Source organism: Vespa crabro, chromosome 6, assembly GCF_910589235.1.
Source record: "Vespa crabro chromosome 6, iyVesCrab1.2, whole genome shotgun sequence".
Taxonomy (NCBI): domain Eukaryota; kingdom Metazoa; phylum Arthropoda; class Insecta; order Hymenoptera; family Vespidae; genus Vespa; species Vespa crabro.
Window position 1 is genome coordinate 2430692 of NC_060960.1, and position 24790 is coordinate 2455481.

At 28.7% G+C, this 24790-nt stretch overlaps 1 long non-coding RNA gene across 1 annotated transcript in view; it reads right to left on the reverse strand.

Annotated features, from left to right (window-relative positions):
- LOC124425109 overlaps window positions 1–15223 on the reverse strand; it is a 30857-nt gene extending 15634 nt beyond the window's left edge. The window contains exon 1 of the long non-coding RNA XR_006942430.1: window positions 15074–15223. This is a non-coding gene — a long non-coding RNA (uncharacterized LOC124425109). The remainder of the gene's footprint in view (window positions 1–15073) is intronic.
- Window positions 15224–24790: the final 9567 nt, after the last annotated feature.

Sequence of the window (24790 nt, forward strand, 5' to 3'; positions counted from 1 at the left end):
CAATACGAGCATTGGATAAAATGAAAATATTACTGACCTAAGTAATTCGTCGATAAGAATCAGAACGTCCTTACTCTGTTGTATGTAGGTATATAATTTGAAAAAAAGAAGCAGTAGATGATTAAAAAGATTCATTCGTTGCTAAAAAAAAAAAAGAGAGTATTTCGAGAAATATGAACGAGAAAAATGTTTAAAAACTGATAAAACTTCTATATCTACAACTTTTCTAGTTCTAGTTCCCGTAGAAAATAGGATTGAAAATAGATCCTATATAGAGACAGATGCAATAAGAGAACCGACTATTCGTATGTCGAACGATTTATCGAGATATCGATCCAATGAGATTTACCTACGTTGATATATATATATATAAGATAGATTCGAGATAGAAAGATAGAGGACACTGCTGTATCTATCTATATCTATAGATATAAAAAGAAACACATAGAGAAAAATTCCATGAATACATCTACGCTTGGAAACCACTACACATAGAAATCTTGTTTTATGGGAAGCTTTCGTCAGTTGCAAAATTCGAAGGTGTAGCAGCGTGACTATAACATATAAGTTATATCTTCTATCTTTTATTTTCAGACACGTCAGGGATCTTGGCACTCAAGTAATCTCTTCTCAAGTTAAATAATATTATAGTTCTAAGAAAATGAGCGAATTCGTGTGAACGTAAAGATGGAACTTGAAATTTTTTGGATAAATGATGAAGCAGAGAGAGAGAAAAAGAGAGAGAGAGAGAGAGAAACTTTAAATAATTTTTATTTTATTTCCTTAAGGAAACCATTGGTGTTTCAAATATCGATCCTCGAAGTTTTATCGTTTTATTACGCGACGTACAAATTCAATTTGAAGATAGAGATAAAAATTATAATTTCAAATAAAGTTACATGGATAATCTACTAACATTCGCAAATAGATTATTTTCTTATTACTTTCGTTCATTAGTAAAAAATATTGGTCGAAAGAATCAATGATTATCAATATTATTTCTTACTTTTTTCGAGAACGAATTATTTTCCATTTTATATTATATTTTCACATTCATATCTTTCTAAAATTGGTTAAATTATGAGAAATCTATGAAACGCGGGAAAATTTCTGAATATAATTCTATGAATGTTGTTTTTCGTAAATGAGGAAAACCGAGTTTAACATCTCCCGATAGATGAAAGCTGTTCCCCGGACAAGTATAAATTGTAAGTACACGAGATACCGTATCGACAGTGAACAGATTACATTGTATTTCACGTGTTGGCCCGGTCATTCGATTTCCCGATTGAAGAGGGCAAGGGCCGAACAGTAATAGAAAAGTTCGTTTTCACCGAGAATAGATAGAAGGGGAATAAAAAGGATAGATTCGGCTAGTCGGTTGGGTTACGATGTAGCGATCCTTTGAGATTACCTATAAATATTCGGAAATTGTGAAAATGATGATAAAACGATAAAATATGAGGATTATCTGGAGTCGCGTTTACAAATATCAAACGTATATCCGGTGTCGATAAATTTTCATGGAAATATGGCTGAACAAATACGAAAAAGCTTTTGCTCTACCAACGACTAATTGAATTTTCCCATTAAATTCTCTCTCTCTCTCTCTCTCTCTCTCTCTCTCTCTCTCTCTCTCTGTCTCTCTCTTTCTCACTTTATCCTTCTGTCTCTGTCTATCGCACAAGGCTTACATATGTAGTTTCGAATACATCCTCGCGATCACATCAACATTCGCTTTACGAACCGAATCCCGATGGGATATCTATCACGAAAGGGTTTCTGAGTCCCTTTTGTTGATGCTATACAGACACATATACATATATATATATATACCACACACGCAACATAGAGAATTCACAATATAGAAGCCTTTATAGATAAGTGATCACCCCGATCGAAGTGCATCGAAACCTTAATAGATTTAATGCACATGCTGACTAGATATCAACGCTACTACTAACGTAAATGTACTAACGTGGGCACGTGTTTGTACTTCGCTAACACTCACCTATATCGATATCTACTTACAAACCTGTTGCGAATCTGCCTATCTATATACCTAAAATCGTCAGTGTTGTTTAATACCTTACACTACAGAGATCTCTTTGCGAACAAGTAGATTTTAAATGTTTCATGCGACTTTTATGACATATATTTGAATATATTTCTTTCTAATGATGACGAAGGCCCATATATTTATGAAATAATATTCTTAAAATCATTTGATGGATCAATTGGTTGACTAAAATCACTGTATATTATTTAAATTAGTCCATGATCAAAAGTTGAGAAACGTTGGTCCATAATATATAAAAATAAATAAATGAGAAAGTATAAAAGTAAACATCGCATACGTAATATTTGTATGGATGAAAATATTAATATCTTCAGAAAACATTCAAACGTTAACTGTCTTCATAAAATTTTAATTATATTTAATGTAATTTCACACTTGAAAATTTGTATGTACATATTTGTATCGCATTTGTCTGCACGCATATATATATATATACATATATATATATATATATATATATATATATATATATATATATATATATATGTATGTATGATCGGATATCAGTTCAATTCGAACAATTTGAAATGGGTGAATAACCAAACAAGGTTCACTTAATTTCATGGTATAATACAGAGTGCAAATTGGAATATTTGTTAGCGAAAGGAAATTCCCTAAGCACTGTGCGAAAATTATAAAAGCTGTGTACGCGTGTACTTCATAAAATGTTAGAAAATGCAAATAAATTAACGAATCGTAAAAAAAGCTGTGGAATAATAATATTTATACATAATTATATCAATATATTTATTAAATTATTATATATTTTCTTTTTGCATTGAATTATTCTTTCTTATAAAAATCAACGTACAATAATAAAATCTTCTGTATTTTCGTTCTCAATGTAATTACTAAAGACATCGTGAATATACAGAAAAATATTAATTCATTCATTTTAAAACAAGGTATTGAAAATGTCGATAACGATAGAATATAGAGAATATTTAATAGTTCTTTGTAGGATGTATATAAAAAATCATTCGAAAAATTTTCATTCGACGAGTATGATCGATCGTTTACACGTTTTCTGGTCGCAGTTTTGACCGATCGATCGTAGAAGGTTTTCCGTTCTTATCAAAAGTTTTCCTATAGAAATCGCGAGAAACGCGTGACTGGGATTGACAGAAATTTGATGTATCGCATACGTTGATCAATATACGATCGCAAAATTTGCTATGAAGAATGCACGAAAGTTAAACGATCGATGACCTATCACACTCGTTGATACTATAACTATTCGATGCTCGAGCGAGTGGAAGAGAACGATTCGTCAGAGAAATCCGAATGTTTTTAATGAATTTTATCGCGCTTTTAAAATCTCGTTTACTAACTAGAAATAAGTAATAATGAACAATCGTGTCGAGAATTTTAGTACCAATGTTATAAATCATTCTTCATTTTTGTTACTCCATACGTACCTGCACCATTATTTTTGCTTTTCTCGTTCTATTTAAGGGAAAAAATATACAAGATTCTTACACATCATCCTTTCTTATATCATCTCTCAAATATTATGACATATACTATTATATAATAAAAGAATAAAAATATACATAATAATAATATTATTAATATTTAGTCATAAATATATATAATATATACAATACATATATAATGTAATCTTGTTAATTTTTTTAGTAATTCTATTAATTTTATTCAGATAATATTATAAATTTTAAATTAAACTATATATATATTATATATACACACACATATATATATATATGTGTGTGTGTCTATAATTAATCTAATTATTATTAATATCGAATATAGACAGGTTTAAATTTGTGAAGAAAAAAGCAAACACGCGACACTTCATTTTTTATTAAAATTCGAAATCTTTAGAATATCGTTATTTTCATTTTTAAACATCTGCCAACTTTAGCCAGTGTACCGTCGAACTTTCAAATTCCAAAATGTGTAACTTCAAAATCAAAATAGAGATCCTACTAACTTTCTTCAGAAATGTATAATTCCATTGGCGCACTAAGATCAAAGGAGAGCAATGAAAACCACGGTCCAACCATAAACCGAAAGAGTAAAGTTCTCAAGAGTTCCAGTTCGTCGGAGCAATTTACCGGCGATCGAAGGAAGTTATTTTATCTCTGGATTACTAAACTGTTTATGGGTAGAGAGAGAGAGAGAGAGAGAGAGAGAGAGAGAGAGAAAGTGAGAAAGAGAAACAGCAAAACTTTGTCTCTCAGTTTTCGACCAACCATATAAAAGCTAACTATCCGTAAAGTCATCGGATACCTGTCATACTGACATCTTTTATTTTTTCAACAATCTCTGAAATAACGTCTAATATCCAATGAAAAAAATGTTTCTTAGAGTTATAAGTACTTGTTACGTAAACATTAATGATTACCGATCAATATCTGATTTCCATTACTGAAATAAACAAGATAATCGAATAAAAAACCATAACAATCTATTACATCCCAATCAATAATCCAATCACACTTGATCGACCTCTAAAGAAAATCGATTATCGATTAAAAATCAACTGTAAATAAAAATATAACGATATACGTATATAATAACCCTAATTAATTTGTTTAAGCGATAATAACGCCGAATGAATTTTTTCAATCATCAAGTATTCGTATTCAACTTAATCTTCTATAAGCTCCAAATTTTTGACACTTCACGAAGATTATGCTTGCGAGTTCGTGGAGCTTAACGAGACTAAAGGAGGATAAAGCGTGATAAGGTACATGTAAGGATAGAAAGAGAGAGAGAGAAAGAGAGAGAAAGAGAGAAAGAGGAAGAGAGAGAGAAAGAGAAAGAGAAAGAGAGAGAGAGAGAGAGAGAAAGAGAAAGAGAAAGAGAAAGAGAGAGAGAGAGAGAGAGAGAGAGAAAGAGAGAGAGAGATGGAATGTACATACAGCTACAGTTACTGCGATACAGTTACATACGCTTACGCGTACTAGCTCTTATGCATTATGCACGTTCTTACGCTCGGTTAAGTCGGTATGGCAGGTGCAGCACCAAGAGAAATGCATTAGTTGCTAGGATGAAGGGTCTTGCGCTAGCAAGGACACCTAACAACGAATTTCTCTTCCTTTCACGCATATGTATATTTTCTCTCCTTCTCTCACACACACACTCTTTGTCTAACGTACATATTCTCTATATCTTTCTCTCTCATACATTCTTCTTTCTTTCTTTCTCTTTCTCTCTCTCTATCGTTCTGGTTCGACCGGTTGATGAATACTAGGTGCCATCTAGAGAACCGAGTCCCGTTTTGCTTTCCCATGCTTTGCGGATTTCCCAACTTGCTTTCCCGCAGAAAAGAGCGTGACTTCAGGTTCCGAGACACGGCTAATACCTTGCCTCACTAACTTACCGAACATTTCGCATTATGGAATTGCAAGTAGAACCACCGAGTGCTATTACGGAGTAAAGCACATTACGCGAAAATGATGCACCATCGTTGGGACGAGTGCGATATTCATCAGAAATTCTCGACTACTTCCTCTCTCTCTCTCTCTCTCTCTCTCTCTCTCTCTCTCTCTTTCTCTCTTTCTTGTATACATATATAGATATACATATATATAAATGGATATTTTGGAATGTTCTACGGTATCATACGATGTCAAGCTCGAACCTTCATCTCCCACGAGATAGATCGCGAATGTCCGGCTTTTAACGCTTTCTACTGTACCATTTTACACAAGAAGTTCCCTTGACACGATAATCATAACAAGAATTTACGTTTCGTGAAAGTATTAGCAAGAATTGAGGATTACTTATATGGATGATGGAAGAAGATATGATTCGAAAGCATCTATTTGAAAATATTGGATTTCTATTTTATATTCCTTATCGTAAAAAAACTATCGCGAAACGTGTTATGAATGTTAATTAAAAATAATTAATATTCATTGATTAATTTTAATAATACTTTTTCTGTTTTATTACTTTACGACTAACAACAAAAGCAAAATATACCATTCTATGTATAGAAAAGCAAAACAATGTTAGTACGTTTACATCACGTTGACCATGATCACAATGTGATAAGTAGAAGATACACCGAGGTATACATTGTATCCTGTCCAAGATCGAACACGAGACTCGATGGCGTCGTGCATGCAAATCAAGCGCAGGAAGCTCTTTGATTTGGTATCGTGCTTCGCATCGATCGTTAGGTGTCTAAGGCGTTGCTACGTAGGATACTGGGAAATCCATTTTCGTGTCCATTGACACGTTCGAACTAACATCGAACCAAGCAACATCTTCTTCTACACCCTCCAATCCTCATTTATGAAATACACTTTGACTTTGTTAATGTTATTTCATATGATCGAAATATCCTCGAATATCTCTGCTGTAATTACTTCATTCCAGCTGTTCAATCATCCATCAAAATCTATCCATTAATTAGGAAATAAACTTCCATCCTATTTCGTTCGTTTACCGAGGATCGGAATCGATTCACTTGACTCTTTCCCTTCCTAAAAATATTTCATAATTTTATGAACAAAAAATTCCCATATTAAAATTCGTATTATCTGAAAATAAATAGAATCAGATATGCTTTAATTAAATTTCATCGCTTTATTAATGTGGAATTAAAAATAATTCTTGTCGAAATTTAATTAATGGAGTAGATACTACATATGAACGAAGTCGAATCTAACACTTAATGAATTTATTTGTTAAGATATAATAATAATAATAATAATAATAATAATAATAATAATAATAATAATAATAATAATAAATATTGTATTATATAATTATTATTATACAACTTGATTGATAATTGGAAAAGACAATGATTACAATAAACGATAACGTTTTAATAGTACGAACTACGCGCGTAATTGAATCGATTATAATTATAGTATGACTCATATGACATCTCATTATTTTTCTTCCTTTCTCATTATCCTAGTTCGTATTTTCCGCTGTTTAACGTGAATTTTGATATCGGCCAAATATTGCCCATTAGTGTTATTGTTCCATGCGAAAAGCGCGAAATTATTAATGTACCACAACCTTTTGACATGCTTTAGAGAATTTGATTACGAACGCATTTCGAAAATCTCAACCACCTGATCGTAAGTGAGAAATTTTAATGAGATTCCGTAATACGCTTGTACGATCAATTTTCTACGTCTACTTTTCTCTACGATCGAGCGAGTATTCAAACGATAACGAAGATAATTCCAATTTATCATCAAATAAATACGCTTTGATTTCTAGGATTAAAATGTTTTTACAAATAAAACGATTTTACTCATGATTCATATGTTCGTTCGATTTTCACGTAAGATTAATCCTGATACGCAAAAACCTTCAGAGAGAGAGAGAGAAAAAAATTAAAGGGATATCATCCAATTAACGAAGTTTTTGTAGGAACATTTTTCTTACCTATTAATTTATCGATTATGATTTAATACGCGATACGAAAGATAACTTTTCAAAGTATTAAATAAACATTTAAAAAAAAAAAGAAAAAGAGAGACAAAACAGCAAATATTCATGCAGAAGAATATTTGTTTAGAACATTTGTACTTGAATTTTTAAAGTCGAAACTACAAAAAAAAAAAGAAGAAAAAAAAAAGAAGAAAAAAGTTAATATTTAAACGAGGTTTTTAATCAAAATAAACGTTTCGAAAAATTACTTTTCAAGTTGAGAGTAGATACTTAGTATCGTTGCAGAATGGAAATAAGTGAATGCAAACAAGTCGACCTACGCGAGTACATCGTAATTCGTCGGCGTGGTCGATAAGACGTAGAAGATGGAATAAGAGAGAAAAGAAAAACGGAAGAAGGAAATAAAGAAAGAAAGTTTTTCTTTAGAAATAACATTTTTTGTTCGAACGGGGGAAAAACTTAGAAAATCATTGAAAGTGAAGGAAAGGAAATAAGAAAGAGAAAAGAACAGATAGATATATAGATAGATGGATGGATGGATGGACGGATAGATAGATAAATAAATAGATATATAGATAAATAGATAGATAGAATAAGAGATACGAAAAGAGATAGAAAGAGAGAGAAAGAGAAAGAGGAAGAGAGAAAAAAGAGAAGATGATAAAAACTGAGGTGGACCGGAAGAGATGGTTCTCTTCGAGCAGTTACAGGTACTTCTTCAAGCGGCATCGTTTCGAGCAACCTTCTTTCTGATGTCTTTTATATCGCGTTCCAAGCTATGGCTATCTTCTAAAGTCATCGACGTGAGAAATCGCGGCATTTTTTTTTCCTTTCTTTCTCTCTCTCTCTCTCTTTCTTTTCCTCTCTACTTCATTCCTTCGAACGAAGAAAAATAGGAATCCCTATGATATTTTGTACGAACAACGTGAAAGATCGCTCACACCATTTCGAAAATGTCCAAGTTACATCGACGTCTTTTTTTATCTTCCAATCTATTCCTCTCTCTCTCTCTCTTTTTTTTATTTTCCTTCTTTTCCACTTTTCTTTTCTTCTTTCACGTACCGCGAAATGCAATTTCTCTACTCCGCACCAAGATTCTGATAGAAACGTCAGTCGTGCCTTCAATCAACCGTATTCTATGCCGGAGACTACATTATAAACCTTATTTACCCGAGTAAATTGAACGAGGCGATAGGATACCTCTATCGATTAGGTGAACTTAACTTGTTCTTGAGGAAACACTTCTGGTCAAATTTCGTTATATATAAAGTTACTATAAGTTTCTCCCATTTCAAGACCAAATTCTTATCGTTAAATCTCTTTTAGCTATTTATTTATGCAAAATTATTGCGAAATCTCTTTTAGCTATTTATTTATGCAAAATTATTGCGAAACTTTGATCTTTATTTCAATCCTATCTCGTTAAGATGAAACGTATGGGAAGGAATATATAGATAGTAATTATTTATACTCATCGAGATGCTCTCTGTTCGAATGTATTATCTGAAAAAGCTGGATTTGAAAATTCTTTTCGAAATCCTAAAATGGATTCGCACGGTTAACGAGATTACCTTGATGAATTCAGTTCCTATCCGACGTGTTCGAAGTCGCTTATTTACGAATTCCAACAAATCCGATGATTACCACGTATTTTCATTGTACCTTCCTATGCTATTAACGTATTATTAGATCAGTTCGTAACATCGCGACGATAAAAATGAAAATCATTTCCCGACAAGGGGACTTCAATTTCATTTCAAATTCTTTCTACTCAAATATGTACTTTTATAAAGTTTCAGTTTTTTCTATCTAGATACGGAAATATTACGACTAATTTACCAATTGATAAAAAACGTGCTATACATAGTTATCTATATTATACCTCGTACTATATTTTGAATTTTGATTAATTAATATATGTTGCAAATACTAAATATCTTCTTTAAGAATGCAATATTGTGCCATTTACGTCTCATTATTTATAAATTTTCAATGCTGTCTATTACGAAACTATTTAAAATAATAAAATTGTTATGTGAAAATGCATCTGAGAAAATATTATTAGTAAAGTAAATAAATTGTTTTTAAATTATACATATAAAGTATATTTGTTTATTTATTCGTAATGAAAAATTTATTTATTTCATTTCTTAGAACTTTATTTTTTTGTCAAAATAATTCGATAAAATGAATAATTAGATAAAATGAAGATCAATATACTTTCCATATATCTTCATTATCGTACACGTCTTGCCCATCATAAAAATTTTTGACCTTATTTCATTAAATAATTTTTATGTCAAGCAATTTGATGTTTGTAACAATGTAAAATTTAATATGTATTAAATTAGAACGCGTAGCTATACAATGTGAGTAAAACTTGTTACCATATTTACAAATTTGGTAGCAATTTTCACAGCACATTTCGGACACATCATAATTAAAGTAAAAGGTTAATTGAGCTGCTTTGTTATTTTAATTGTATTTACTACATCGTAATTAATTATTAATTAATTTTGATCATTCTATATTATACATAACTTTTTCATTTTCTATTTCTATTAATTATTCAATAAATTCTGACAATTAATTGAATTTTTTACTATTTACCTTTATAATATCATAAAATTATAAAAATAACTTTTTGGATTAAGCTTTACTACGTTATTTGAACCTTCTTTGATAATATTTTTAGTCAAAATACAAAAAGATGGAACACTTCATTCAATAAAAAATTTCGTTAATAATACAATAAAAATACAATATATAAAACAAATAATATTTCTCGTATAATATATTTCCTTCAAGATTATTAATTTTTTAATAAAATATACTACATCTTTTAATAAATTAACAATCCGTTTAATTTCTTATGTAACGAAATGAAAGTAAAAATTTTCTATATAGATGAAAAAGTTGATGTTTCTCCGGGGGAATAAGGAAGTATCAGAAAGATAAAAATAGTAAAGTTCACTGTCCAGGGAAAAGGGAATCTCTCCTCTAAGGTGATCTCCGAGGTCTCGTATCTACCAACAAATGAAGGCCATATCATTTTTAATCTCGAGACCCTTATACCTTTGTATATATAATAAAAAGGAAAACTTTTTATTTAATTGATTTTACACTATTACGTATGGCATTATAAGAGTCACGTAATGCAAAAGGGAATGGTATGTCGATGAAAAATAATACAATGTAAATGAGAATAAGACTTCGTTTAGAAATCGATTATACGTTGTTATCGTTAGAAATAAATTAAAACAACGAATATCTCTATAAAGTAAATTACGTTATTTTAAAAGCTCATTACTAACATTATGATCGTCCTATCATATTTCGCCCCATTTAACTTTACGTACTTCGTGAATGAATCCAAAATGTCGGTCATCCACATGACGTAATATTTATCCCAGTTAAAAATCATCCTTTAACGACAAATAAAATTTGGAACGACGGAAAGCATGAAATCAAGAACCCACTGTGTAGTAGTATTATACATAGTCGGCGTTAAATTTCATTTTAATCTCATTTTTTAAATTCTTCCCTTTCTCCCTTTCTCTCTCTCTCTCTCTCTCTCTCGTCTGTACGATTATCTTCTTGTTAAATGCGTTTTTAAAAAGAATGAAATTATTAATGTGAAAAATGCATTTCAATGATAAACCCTTCGAAATGTTCAAATTTAATTCTATCTATCTATCTGCTAAGAAAGAACACGTAGGAAAGATCACGTTCGAAAGAATCAAGAAATCACATAAGACGAAAAGGGTGAAAGAGTTCGTAAGGTTGAAAGGGCAATTGTGAAAAGCAACACGCAGAAAGCAGGAAATAGCATTAGAGTGCTGAGTCATGTTTGAAGGGATGAAGGAAGGACGGAGAAGGACACATACTCTCGTAACTATGCTTTATGATTACGTGGATAATAATTGTGATCGCGAACAATGCCTTTCAAAATTACTATGAACTTATTACATTACGTATGGACGATAAGATATACACGCTTATGCATCGTTGGATAGTTCTTAATGAGGTCGATAGTTAGTACCGATTTAAGATTAAAATATATTAATATCACGTCACATGATATCACAACGCTGTTACGTGATCTGATGTGATATTGGTAAAGGGTAAAACGAGAACGCATTTTCGTTGTTTTAAATTTGTTGAAAAGAAATTATAATCACGTCAAGCTGATCATGTCGTTACACGTATTACTTATTTATATTGTCACATATGAAATCATGATTTTATGCCTTATTAGAATTTTCTTTGTCGCATTAGCTCAAAAATAGAAGAAACTTGTTACAGTTAACCTCTTGTAACCTCTACGAAACTGTGTATTTTTCCTTTTCCTATTTCTTTTTTTTTTTTTTTTATCATTATTATAACATCATCATCTTTAATAATTAAATCACGTAAAATCATCTTTAATTATCTTAAAATATATAATACGATATCTACTAAAATGTTCTCGTAATTCTTTTACTAAATGGCTATTACATGTTATCCCTTTTATAAATATTCATTTGGTATACCCAAATTAATTCAAGCATTTTATTTATAAAACCGAAATGCTGCATGATTTTTCATATCATCAATTAATATGATATTAATCCATTTCTATCATTAGTCACATCATAAAATAACCACAATTTATATCTTTCAATTTTCTTATATACCTTTTAATGAATAAATATTGAAATATGATAACAATTCATTGTCATTGTCTTTTTCATTCATTTCATTTTATATGAATCAAAATCTATCATCTGTTAAAGAAGATACCTCTTTTTTTTTGAGTATATCGTTATCTTTATAGAAATTGAATAACGATTCAGAGACTCGTATACTCTATTCCGTTGCTACTCTCCTGATACCATACACATAGATGTGTACATATATACATATGTGTATATATATATATATTATATATTATATATATTATATATAGTATACATATATATATATATATATATATATATATATATTATATATCCAAACAAGAGTCTATACAGAGAGAGAGAGAGAGAGAGAGAGAGAGAGAGAGAGAGAAATAGAGAGAGAGACAGAGACATAAATATATATAAATATATATATATATATATATATATATATATATATATATATATAGAGAGAGAGAGAGAGAGAGAGAGAGAGGGAAAGAGATAGAAATATATATCGTCGTACCTAACGGGGAGTCGAAACTCAAAGCTAGCTTCAACATGAAGGAGGAGAGAGAACTCACCTCGTTCATCCCCTCGAGGCTCTTACTAGATATGCAAATATTCGTGATTTAACAGGAGGTGTCTCTTATATGCATGCAGATCCGTGTAACCACCTTGAGAGAAAGAGAGAGAGAGAAGGAAGGTGCTTTTCAGCTCAACGTTTTGCACCCTTCGGATCGTCGTCCACGGAAATTGAGGAGACAATATCGCAGCTGTGACTACCTCGAGACAATTAGTAGGACGCGAGGCAACGTAGAAATCTCTTGACGGTCTTTGTAAATTCGTTCCTTCTCTTTCTCTTTCTCTCTTTCTCTTCTACTCTTTCACTCACTTTGTATCTTTATTTCTTTCTTTCTCTCTTCCTCTCTCTGTCTATCTATCTCTCTCTATGTCTTCGTTTTTTTCTCTCTTTACCACGGATTGCGGAATTTAGTTCGACAAATTGCGTTCCATGGTTGCCCGTTAATGCGCTCATCCTTCTCGAGACTTTGATTCTCTTTCTCTTTCTCTCTCACTCTCTTTCTCCTTCTCCCTCTCTCTCACTCTCGTTTATTTTTTTTTGTTTTTCTTTTTTTTATTTCTTTTGTACTTTTTTCTTTTTTTTTTATTTCAAACTCATCGTACAGACCAAAATGAACTGAAAAAATTTTCTTTACGACGTTTAAAGAACATGATTAAAACGATTCTTCTTTCTTTCGAAGAGAAATCCTCTAAGTCGGCAACATCAGTTAATTCCTTGCAAAAGAGGAACGCTTTAACGATATCTAATTTTAATTCGCAAAAAAAATTGTATCTTGTCCAGGAAGTAAACTAAAATTGGGTGGTAACGAGAGGAAAAGATTCCGACGCGAATGGTTCTAGCTTTATTAATTAGCAGTTTTTTTTCTTTCTTTCTTTCTTTCTTTTTTTTCTCTCTTTTTTTGTCAGCGAGTTTCTTTTCAAGGGAGAATTAAATGCAAGCTTTTACACGGACGCACATTGTGCAATATTTATGAGCTTATTTCGTCGCCCTTACAGACGATGCCCGTCAATGTAAGTACAAACATTATATTCTTCTGGTCAACCTATATAAATGCAAATACGTTACTCCGAGAAAATGAAATCTTTTAACTTATTCATCTTGTTTCGTTTCAAACTACGGAGAAATAATTGTAAATATCATTTATGTCGAAGCCATTGTTTTATATTAAGAGTTATAAATAAAGTTTTCTAAGGTTTTTGACAAACGAATATAATCCTTTACATGCCGTAATTATTTTCCTAACTTGTTTTCGGTACAGCTTTAATTTAATTTTTTTTAGTATTTTATATCTCGTATACGAGAATTACACACATATATGTATACTTTGAAAGGAAATTTTTTAATAAAACTCTTGCTTAATGATTTACTTTATTAATTAAATGAAGAATCATATCAAAAGTTGGCTCAAGAGTTCTAAAAAAAAATAATATTATTACGATCTCGTAAAAATATTTTTATATTACGATATATAAATATATCGTAAAAAATATCAATTAAATTAATAACGTTATAAATAAGTAATAAATCCAATTATATCGATAATTATTTCATTCACTAATTTGAAACTTTTCTCTTCTTTTTTATTCTTTTTCATTGAATCGGCCTATAGAACTTTCCTATGAGAACTTAAATAATATTTTTCGACACATTTGAAAGGGTTATTTAATTTGATTATGTTACTATTAACATTTGTTAGACTTTCTATTATTTTCCTCTAGATATACTTTTTATTCTTTCGATTGTATATTTCTCTGTACTCAAACATAAAATTACTTTATATTTGAATACAGAAATTTTATTTACGTTAAAGAAATAAATGAATAAATATACACATATATCTTATATACAAGTATCAAAGTTTAAGTTCTCGATTTTTATAATCTAGAGAATAATTTGATACGTAAGCTATAAGAGATTATTAAACGATAGAACATATATTTGATTTCTGACGTGAGTATAATGAGCAAGAAGGAGACATGCTTGAGTAGCTTGTCGGAGCTGAGTATACGCTATTCATGGAAATTGAGATTGGATCTTGAAATCAACGATAGGGTTGCCGTTCAGGTGGTAACTATAAATCAGGATCATACATCATGATGCTACGATTCGCGCTTCCATCAAATTGATCGAGCCATTAGATCATGGAAGGGACAAAGGACCAGGAAGGATATTAATTTCTCACTTCGTCGTTCTATCTAACTTATTGAACGAACTTACAAGATACGAGACTATTTTGTATTGTCTCTTGTATGCCCGATGATCGAACGAAATGTTTCAATAAAATAAATAATACTATAAATTATAAAACTGATAAATAATATGAGAATCATTGGGAATAATCGTAATTTAACGAGTACTCACCAGAAATAATGACGTCGTAGTTGATTCTAAGACAGAATTCCTTTGTACGTCCTCTCTCCTTGACGGTGTTCTTGAAAATAAACTCAAACGCTAGCAAAGATCGAGCCCTCTCTTCTCTTAGTTTATTTTAGAGACCCCATGCGTTGCTCGATGTTTCGTTTATAATAAGGAAATCTATTGTATGATATGTACATATGTACTTCTTTAATGCTTTGCTAGATTATTTACATATTTTTTGTATTTATATTGACGAAAAATAAACACGAAAAAAAATATGTGGATAAATTAATATTAAAATTTTCGATCCATTTCATACAAGACGATATATGTAACATATTTACGCAGTGATTAGATACGATTAGAAAAAAAGAAAAAAAACAATTTTGAAATGCATGGGATTATGCAGCCGATTAACTCGATAGTAATTGCGTTACATGATTTATAATCAGATAGATACTGCGCGCAAGTAATATCGATTACCCAGGTTTCACCACGTCGAGGTTTCCGCATGTGAAGACCCATAGAATAAGATTAGAATAAGTTAATTAATCCTCTATAATGAATTGTCCATCAATTACATTATACTCAATCTTTGATTTATACTACGAGTGGAAAAAAAAAGAAAATTGTGAAATTAATCTAATAATTTTTTAATAATATAATATACTATTTCTACGTTACTAATCGAATTATACATATAAATTCTACGTTTTACATTAGAAATTAAATATTTCGTTCAAATGAATATCTTGAATTAATTTATCATAAATTTTATACATATCAGTTTAATCCTCGTTTATATTTACATATAAATTAATAATTTCTATCTTATATAAGTTAGGATTAAACTCGTTCTATCGTTAATTATACCATTCACGTGACTATCATTTTACGAAATTGATATCAATAGGATTATATTATTATGCGTATAATGACCGATTTGTTAAAACTGTTCATCACTTATCACTCGAAACGTGTATGCAAATTTGGCGATAAGTATGAAATAAAATGAATTATTATACGTTGCTGAATGAGAATGTCTGTAGTACGGAACAGGAGCAAGAGGAGATTTTCGATCGTTCCTATCCCCGCCTATCCTCGCCTATCCCCGCTTATCACCGCCTATTACCACCTTTAACGCTGACCAAGTCCATAAAGTAGGATCTTAGTGACATAATCGCAGAATTTCCATATTTACGGTGAGCACGTTTATATTTTACGGCCAACCATGCATGAAAAAACACTTGAACATCTTTGCCTATTCTTTATCACTCTATCTATCTCGATTTTGACATATTTAGAGAGAATAATTCTAAACAAGTAGATTTATAGTCAGACTAAATTTCTATCTTGATGAAACCTTTTCTTTTTGTAAGAGTTCTCCGTTTGGATATCATTTTCGTATAATTTATGTACATATATATTTTGTATACATATATATGTACATATATATATATATATAATATATATAATATATATAATATATATAATATATATAATATATATACAATATATATAATATATATATAATATATATATAATACATACATATATATATATATATGTATATAATTGTACATATATATATATACATAAATTGTATAAAGTATATAATTGTACATATATATATATATACATAAATTGTATAAAGTATATAATTGCATATATATATATATATATATATAAATTGTACATATATTACCATTTTAATTATATATAATTTATTATCTCGATCTAATTTGATTATGGCAATCTTAAAAAAGTACAACTCTTTTTATCAGTTCCTTTGTTTCTATACAATCATTTTGTCCCTACAAACATTTATTGCAATTTGAAAATCTCCTATATCTTCCAGTTTATCGTTGTTATTGATATTTTCTACAAAAAATTTCTCTACATCAGTTTTATTCAACTTTTTCTTTTCTTCTTCAATTTTTCTTTAATGTATGCACAACAGTTTTTACTCTAGATATGTACATATATATATATATATATATATATATATATATATATATATATATATATATATATATATATATCTATATATATATATATATATATATATATATATATATATAGTATATATATAGTATATATATATGTATATATATATATATATATATATATATAGTATATATATAGTATATATATATGTATATATATATACTAGGCAAGTGAAAAGTCAGAAATTCGTCTTATCGTATAATGAAGGGAGATGGGACCAACAAAAGAAATAAAAAAGTCATAAATATGAACTGAGCTGTTTCAAAAATGATGTCTCTTGAACCACCTCTTCGGATTCTTCATGCTCTTCGGATAGCTTCGGTTCAGACTGCGACTGTTCTGACTGCTATCGATTTAAGTTTTTATACGAAAATTCAAAGAATCTTTTTACATAAAATGTAAATTTCCCTATTGCGTTTTTAGTTCATATTTTGTTCATACTTATCGCTAAAATCATATACACAGAAATATCCTGAACATATATACATATATAGGTGCAACATATATATGTATGCACATATATATATATATATATATATATATATATATATGTTGTACCTATATATTGCACCTATATAACATATATATACATATACATATATATATGTTGTACCTATATATATATATATATATATATATATATATATATATATATATATACCTATATATACCTATATATATATATATATACCTATATATACCTATATATATATATATATATATACCTATATATACCTATATATATATATATACCTATATATACCTATATATATATATATATACCTATATATTGTACTTGTATATTGTACCTGTATATTGTACCTGTATATTGTACCTATACAATATACAGGTACCTATACAATATACATAAACCTATATATATATATATATATACCTATATATATATACCTATATATATATAAACCTATATATATATATATATATATATATATATATATATAGCTACAACATATTTATGTGTACTCAGCCACTCACATATGTTGATATGTTATGACAACGTATCATTAACAATGATTAGAACTCTTTAAAAATGTTGATGAAAATTATTCATTTGTAAATCAATTGATATATTGGAAGATGCCCTACATTAGAAAATATGTAGTAATTACATATAATTAACGTATCGACAAACCTTCGTTATGATAACAAGTAATATATACGAATTCAAAAGAGCGTTAATTTGTTGCATTTAAATGAGCGAGTATTTTGAATAAGTATGTGCAATATATCAACTTCACGTATATCAGCCGATTGAAAAACCTTCTTTTTAAAGAAGTTCATCGTCTTTCTCTCGAAGCATGTGTGACTTCAGCGACAGGTATGAACAAACTATGAACTACAAGCGCAATCGAGGAACACTCTCAACGCCATGAACTATCATATCAGTTTATAAGCTTGAGTAAGTTATATCCCTCTCGCACATAACATAATAATCGGATTAATTTAGCTTAGAATAGATAATGCTAGTAGATTGTGAATTAAAATTTTTCATTTTCTCACATTTATATTCTTTTTTGATAATAAGGTACTTATTATAATAATCCGTGATAAATACGATACAACATAGATATGTATTTATTACGATATAAATGCATAAATTAGTGAATACTTATATATCAAATATTATTTTATATAATACAACTATAAATGTATTTCTTTCTCCACTTCTTTCTCTTCTTCATATCATTATTCTCATTATTATTATATTATTATATTATATATTATTACTATAGTAGTAGTAATAATATAATATAAATATAATAGAAGTATTCCTATAGGAGAAACCACGAAAAAAATAATGCTAAAAGTTTTACTTTATAAATAATGTCGAAATATATAATATATAAATATACACGCACTAATTATTATTTTTAACCATATAATTGACAAAATCTTAGTCGTAAATTTATATACTTAATATTTGTTCATAAAATTCTACTATGTCCAATTTATTTATTCATGTAAGTATTATTACCAATATAAAATGTTAGTACTTCAATGTTTAATTAGAATTAACATTAAATGAATTTTGAAAATATATTGAAATATGCAGCCATTAGCCCGGTAGTACTTGCATCAGATCTGATTTCGATAAATAGCAAGTAATACCGACCCAGGTCTCACCACATGGAGGTTGCTGCTTTTGAAGATCAACGGACTGACGATGATTCTACTATAAAATCCGCGATATGGGGTTGACATGTCCCTTACCGAAAATTGACGTTCGAAATGCTAACTAGAGAACGGTCAATACCCGCTTACGGATAACAAGAACGTTGCAACATCAGAAACCTCAATTACCACACTATTAAGCATGACCGTTCGTGCTTTCCTAATTTCGAAAGATAAAACGAAGAATTCTGACTCCCATCTGGCTTCCATACATCACTCTTTCACACGACTGATCTTTTATTCGAAATTTCAAGCAAAAAAAAACTAAGTCCATGGTAGAACACCTACGCTTATGTCCATCGAACATAAAATGTACATGAAATATAAATGAATTTAAATATTGAATTAAAATTATTTTATATTTAGTGCGCGTTATGAGCAATGTAAAGTTTCAACAATCGTAATATTATTGAAATATTAGTTTATTGTATTCCACGTATATTATAGTTTGTTTAAATAATTAAACATTTATCAAAATAATAAATTAGTTAAGTTTAGATGCTCGGGAAGAGTGATCTACGATGTTCACTTATCGAAATGCAAAAGAAAAATAAACCGATAATTATCGAAGTCCACGAAAAATAATGTAATAGTTTTTATCTAATATCAACTATTCGAAAAAGCCGTATCCTCGCTTGAATCTTCAATTTTAAAATGAGATCTTATTCATCAAAATCATTCAAGAAATATTTCCATACTTATTATTGGCGTAAACCATTACAAAACCAGGAATGAAAAACAGCTTTAATTAAAGAGATCAAAAAAAATTCTACATCGATGTGCGTTGAACTCTTTATGATGATCCGAAATGATCGATAATTTGAAAACACTAAAAATTTATATTTTTACATAACTATGACGTAGTCTTTAATAAAAGAGAAAGGAATGTATTTTTTTAATGAAACTAGATATGTACAAAAATAATCATTAATAATTACCTCATTATATATTGAAAAACTCATTAAGTTCAACAAATATTTATCATTGAAACGATTTGCATCATAAATATTTAACACCATTGAATTAATAGTGTCTTAATAATAGTGAATTAATAATTAAATTTGATAATGCAGTTAAATAATAAAATGCAATAAATTTATTTATGTACGAGTGTAAAAACAAAGATAACAAAGAGTGTGTACCTTGAAAATGGCAACACATGAAACGAAATCAATATAAATCAATTAGTTTTGTAATTTTGATAGAAAAAGCTCCAAACAAAAGCTCAAACGAAGCCCCTTACAGAAAGAAAGCCGATCAGCCATGGAGTACAAAGTTTCAAATGAAATGAGATAGTGTACAAAGACTAGGAAAAAGTCTAAAGAGAAGAGTGAAACAAAGATACAATGAATGCATCGAATGCAAGTCATCTTTACAAAGGACGACTGTCTCGTAGGAAATAAATTTATTTATTTAATACATTTTTTTTAATCATAATATCAAAAATTTCTTAATTATTTAAAAGAATACGTTATTACAAATTTTTAATATAAATAATTATATTCCTTGATGTAATATAAAATAAAAATTTTATTTAAATGAATATAAAATAATTGAAAGTATCACAAACGTTGCTTGTGCATGATACAACTGTAAATTAAATTATAGAGACGTGCTTACCCACGCACACATATGCGTACACGCAGTCCAGCGCACGCACGCAATCCAACGCACGTTAGACGATAGAATGAATCGTAACGAGTGTGGCAGATGTTTGGGAATCATTACATCCTTCCTCCCTTCAATCGATCTTTCCTTCTACGATATATATTTATTCAAATGAAATGCCTGGACATTCATGCAAACTTACTTAATGAAAGTACACTCAAGATCTTGAGTGTTGTTTTACCAAGAATATAAAATAAAGAGAGAGAGAGAGAGAGAGAGAGAGAAAATGTCATTAAATCTCAAATAAATACGCATATTAATCTTAGGAAAGGATAGATGGTAAGAAAACGTCGCAGGAAAATTTTGAAGATGTTGAAACCCGTTAATTTTATTGCTACTCAAAGTTAAGAATGGCTACACATTTTACGAAATGTTTTCTTCGTTTGGAGAATCTGAGGGAAAAGGAAAAACAGAAAAATAGAAAAAGAAAGAAAGAGAGAAAGAGAGAGAGAAGGATCAAGATGCAAATATCGGCAAGATCATTGAAACACAGTCCACGTTCACGGTAGAATATCGCAAATCGGTGCTGTTTGAGTAGGAGTATGGTAAATGTGAAGGATCCAAGAGCGAACACGTAATGCTCGTAAAAGTGAAACTCGTGAAAAAGCGCTCGTTAAATCATACATTTTTCTCTACGTGCTGCTATTTCTCCTCTTCCTCTTCATTTTTTCTTTTGCCCTTCTCAACGTTCTCCGAATGTCTGATATTTGAAAGCCCACTCGACCAAATTATTTCTTCTCTTTTTGCTGATAAATCATTCGAACAATACTGCCCATCAAAAATTAATAGATGTGCAAAGTGAATCGATAAAGATATTATTGATAGTGATATATATGTGTATATATATATATATATATATATATATATATATATATACACTTATATATATATATAAATATACACTTATATATATATATAAATATATACACTTATATATATATATACACTTATATATATATAAATATATACACTTATATATATATATATATATATATAAATATATACACTTATATATATATATAAATATATACACTTATATATATATATATATATATACACTTATATATATATATATAAATATATACACTTATATATATATATATATATATATATATATATATATAAATATATACACTTATATATATATATATATATAAATATATACACTTATATATATATATATTAATAATCTATATTATTAATTTATAATATATATTAATGATAATAAACCATTATAATAATATAAAAATAATAAATGGATATACACAAAGATAATTCAATATTAACAATGACTATTATTGGAATTAGATCGACTTATTAAATTGGAAAAAAATTTATTATAAAAATAATTTAAAAAAAAAAGAAAATTGATTTCGACGATTCTAATCCTACTTGTATTCTTTTCAAAACTAAGGATAAATACTGAAAGAACATCTGCTCGCGACAGAAAAGTCAATGAGTTTACTTACATTTAAAAAAAAAAGTAACAAAAAAAGGTCCTGGGATTCTTCTCGATCGACCTAAGCATCGAAAAAATTAAGACGCTTCTTCTCTTTTTTCTTATTTTCTCTTGATAAAGGATAGCAATTTTTCTCATAACTGTATATTCGTGAAGAAAAAACGAATCAGAATGTTCCTTCTTCCTTTTTTTTTTCCTTTTTCTCTATCCCCTTCAAGGAAAAATAATTTATTCTCTGGCGAACACTTTACCTACCACCTTTCTTCGTCTTTCAAGACCACTTAAATTATTTACTTCAAGATGGCGATACTCTTAGTCAAGATACAGACATCTAATTATAACTAATAGCTCAACGACTTAAATTATCATATAAATTCAATCTCTAATAAAAATATACAAAATATTCTCCATATATTAGTACTTTTACGCACAGGATTAAAATAGGGAACATTTTAAATCATTTCTACGTTATTATACATTTTCTACGTTATTATACATGAAAATAATGAAAGAAATAAAAAAACTTGAAAAATGAGATAGGAATATATATTTTTTTCATTTTATTAGTTTTTATGGCTTCACCTGTTGAATTAAATTAAAAATTTTATAGTTATAATATATGTAAAATATTTTTTAGCAAACATATGGCTTCCTTTTTTTTACGAACTACGTGGAAATACATAATGGCTGAATATTTATACCATATTAGACGAAAAATACAGAATAAAATATATAATAATCGCAATATTATTTCGAAAGCATTTCTCACTATTGTTGATCTGAGTCTAACACATGAGACAGATTTCATCTTAGCAATGAAGAGAAGGAAATGTAAATGGATGATAGTTCGCGAATAACTCAATAGTTTAACCTAGTTAACTGACTAAAGCAGAGTTTCTTGGTAGAACTTCGATGATAAGGACCAACCTCTGTTGTGGAGCCTAAAACAATGAATGTTAGCCAATAGAGAAGTCAACGCTGGAGTTACTTTCTAATAGTATGCTCTAATGGGAAACATACTAAAACGATTCACCATCCACTCTGAAATCATCAAATAGACCAATACCAGTAATAGTCTAATTCAAAAACGGTTTGTATGCTAGTGGAATAAAATCACAAATAATATTATAAAACAGAAATTTTTCGAACAAAATATCAAAAACTAATTTCGTAAAATAAAATTTCTACGAGAGAGCAATATATATATATATATATATATATATATATATATATATATATATATATATATATTGATATATATATATATATCAGCGATAAAAAATAAATAAAATAAACTTTGCTTTCATTATTAAAAATGAACGAAAGAAGATCGAACGAACGAAATAAAAAATACTCATAATACAGAAATATGTAAAGACTTTGCCTTGATATTCCTATAACAACAAAGGATTGCAAAAATAGAATTGAATTTTGCATAACGTAATACCCATACACATGGATTCATCTTTCTGAAATGAAAACAAAGTTACCATTTTTACAAAGAGATATATGTATTTCATAAAGTTGGATATCGTATCGTTAGATATGTGTATTCATACGTATATACATATATGTATGTATTTCAACCAACATGTGGTATATCTAGATGGTATTGATTATCGAATAACGATACCTGCATAAAGGTTTTATTTCGTCTCGTCATGATGTTAATTAAATTTAAGAAAAAATTTGTAATTAATTGTGTTGACTCATTGTCGTTCTCTCTCTCTCTCTCTCTCTCTCTTTCTGTCTATCTATTTCTGATACTGTTACATTATTAATTACATATAATAAAGAATAAATTAATTAATAACATATAAATATCATTTAAATATCATTATTTCATGAAATTGCACTTTTTATTTTTTATTTAAAACCGATAAAAAATTAATATTTATTTATATTCGATTGTTATTTCAATTGAATTATTATAATTAAGATAAATTTTATTAATGGTCATATCTATTTTTATCTTAATTAATATAGAAATAAAAGAAATTATAAATGAATATTTTTACAAATTTATTTTCATAGATAATTTCCTTTAAATATAAAAGTTATATCAATTATAAATGTTCAAAAAATATATTTAATTCTTATTTGACATCCTTCTTTTACATTTTATAATTTTAATTTGTTCTTTTACGAGACATACTACTCAGTACATAAACGAATTCAAGATATAGACGTCCACTTAAATTAATCGTTAATTAGATCATATTTAGAGCCATGAGATGCAGAGAGAAACAAAAAGAAAAATAGAAAGAGAGAATAAAAGAACGAAGAAAGAAATCATTATTATAAGAACATGGAAGTGCTCTGGCATCTGGACAAGCGAGCAACTGTGAGTGTACTCACGTTTGACTTTGACGTTTGAAAAGAGAGAACTCTAT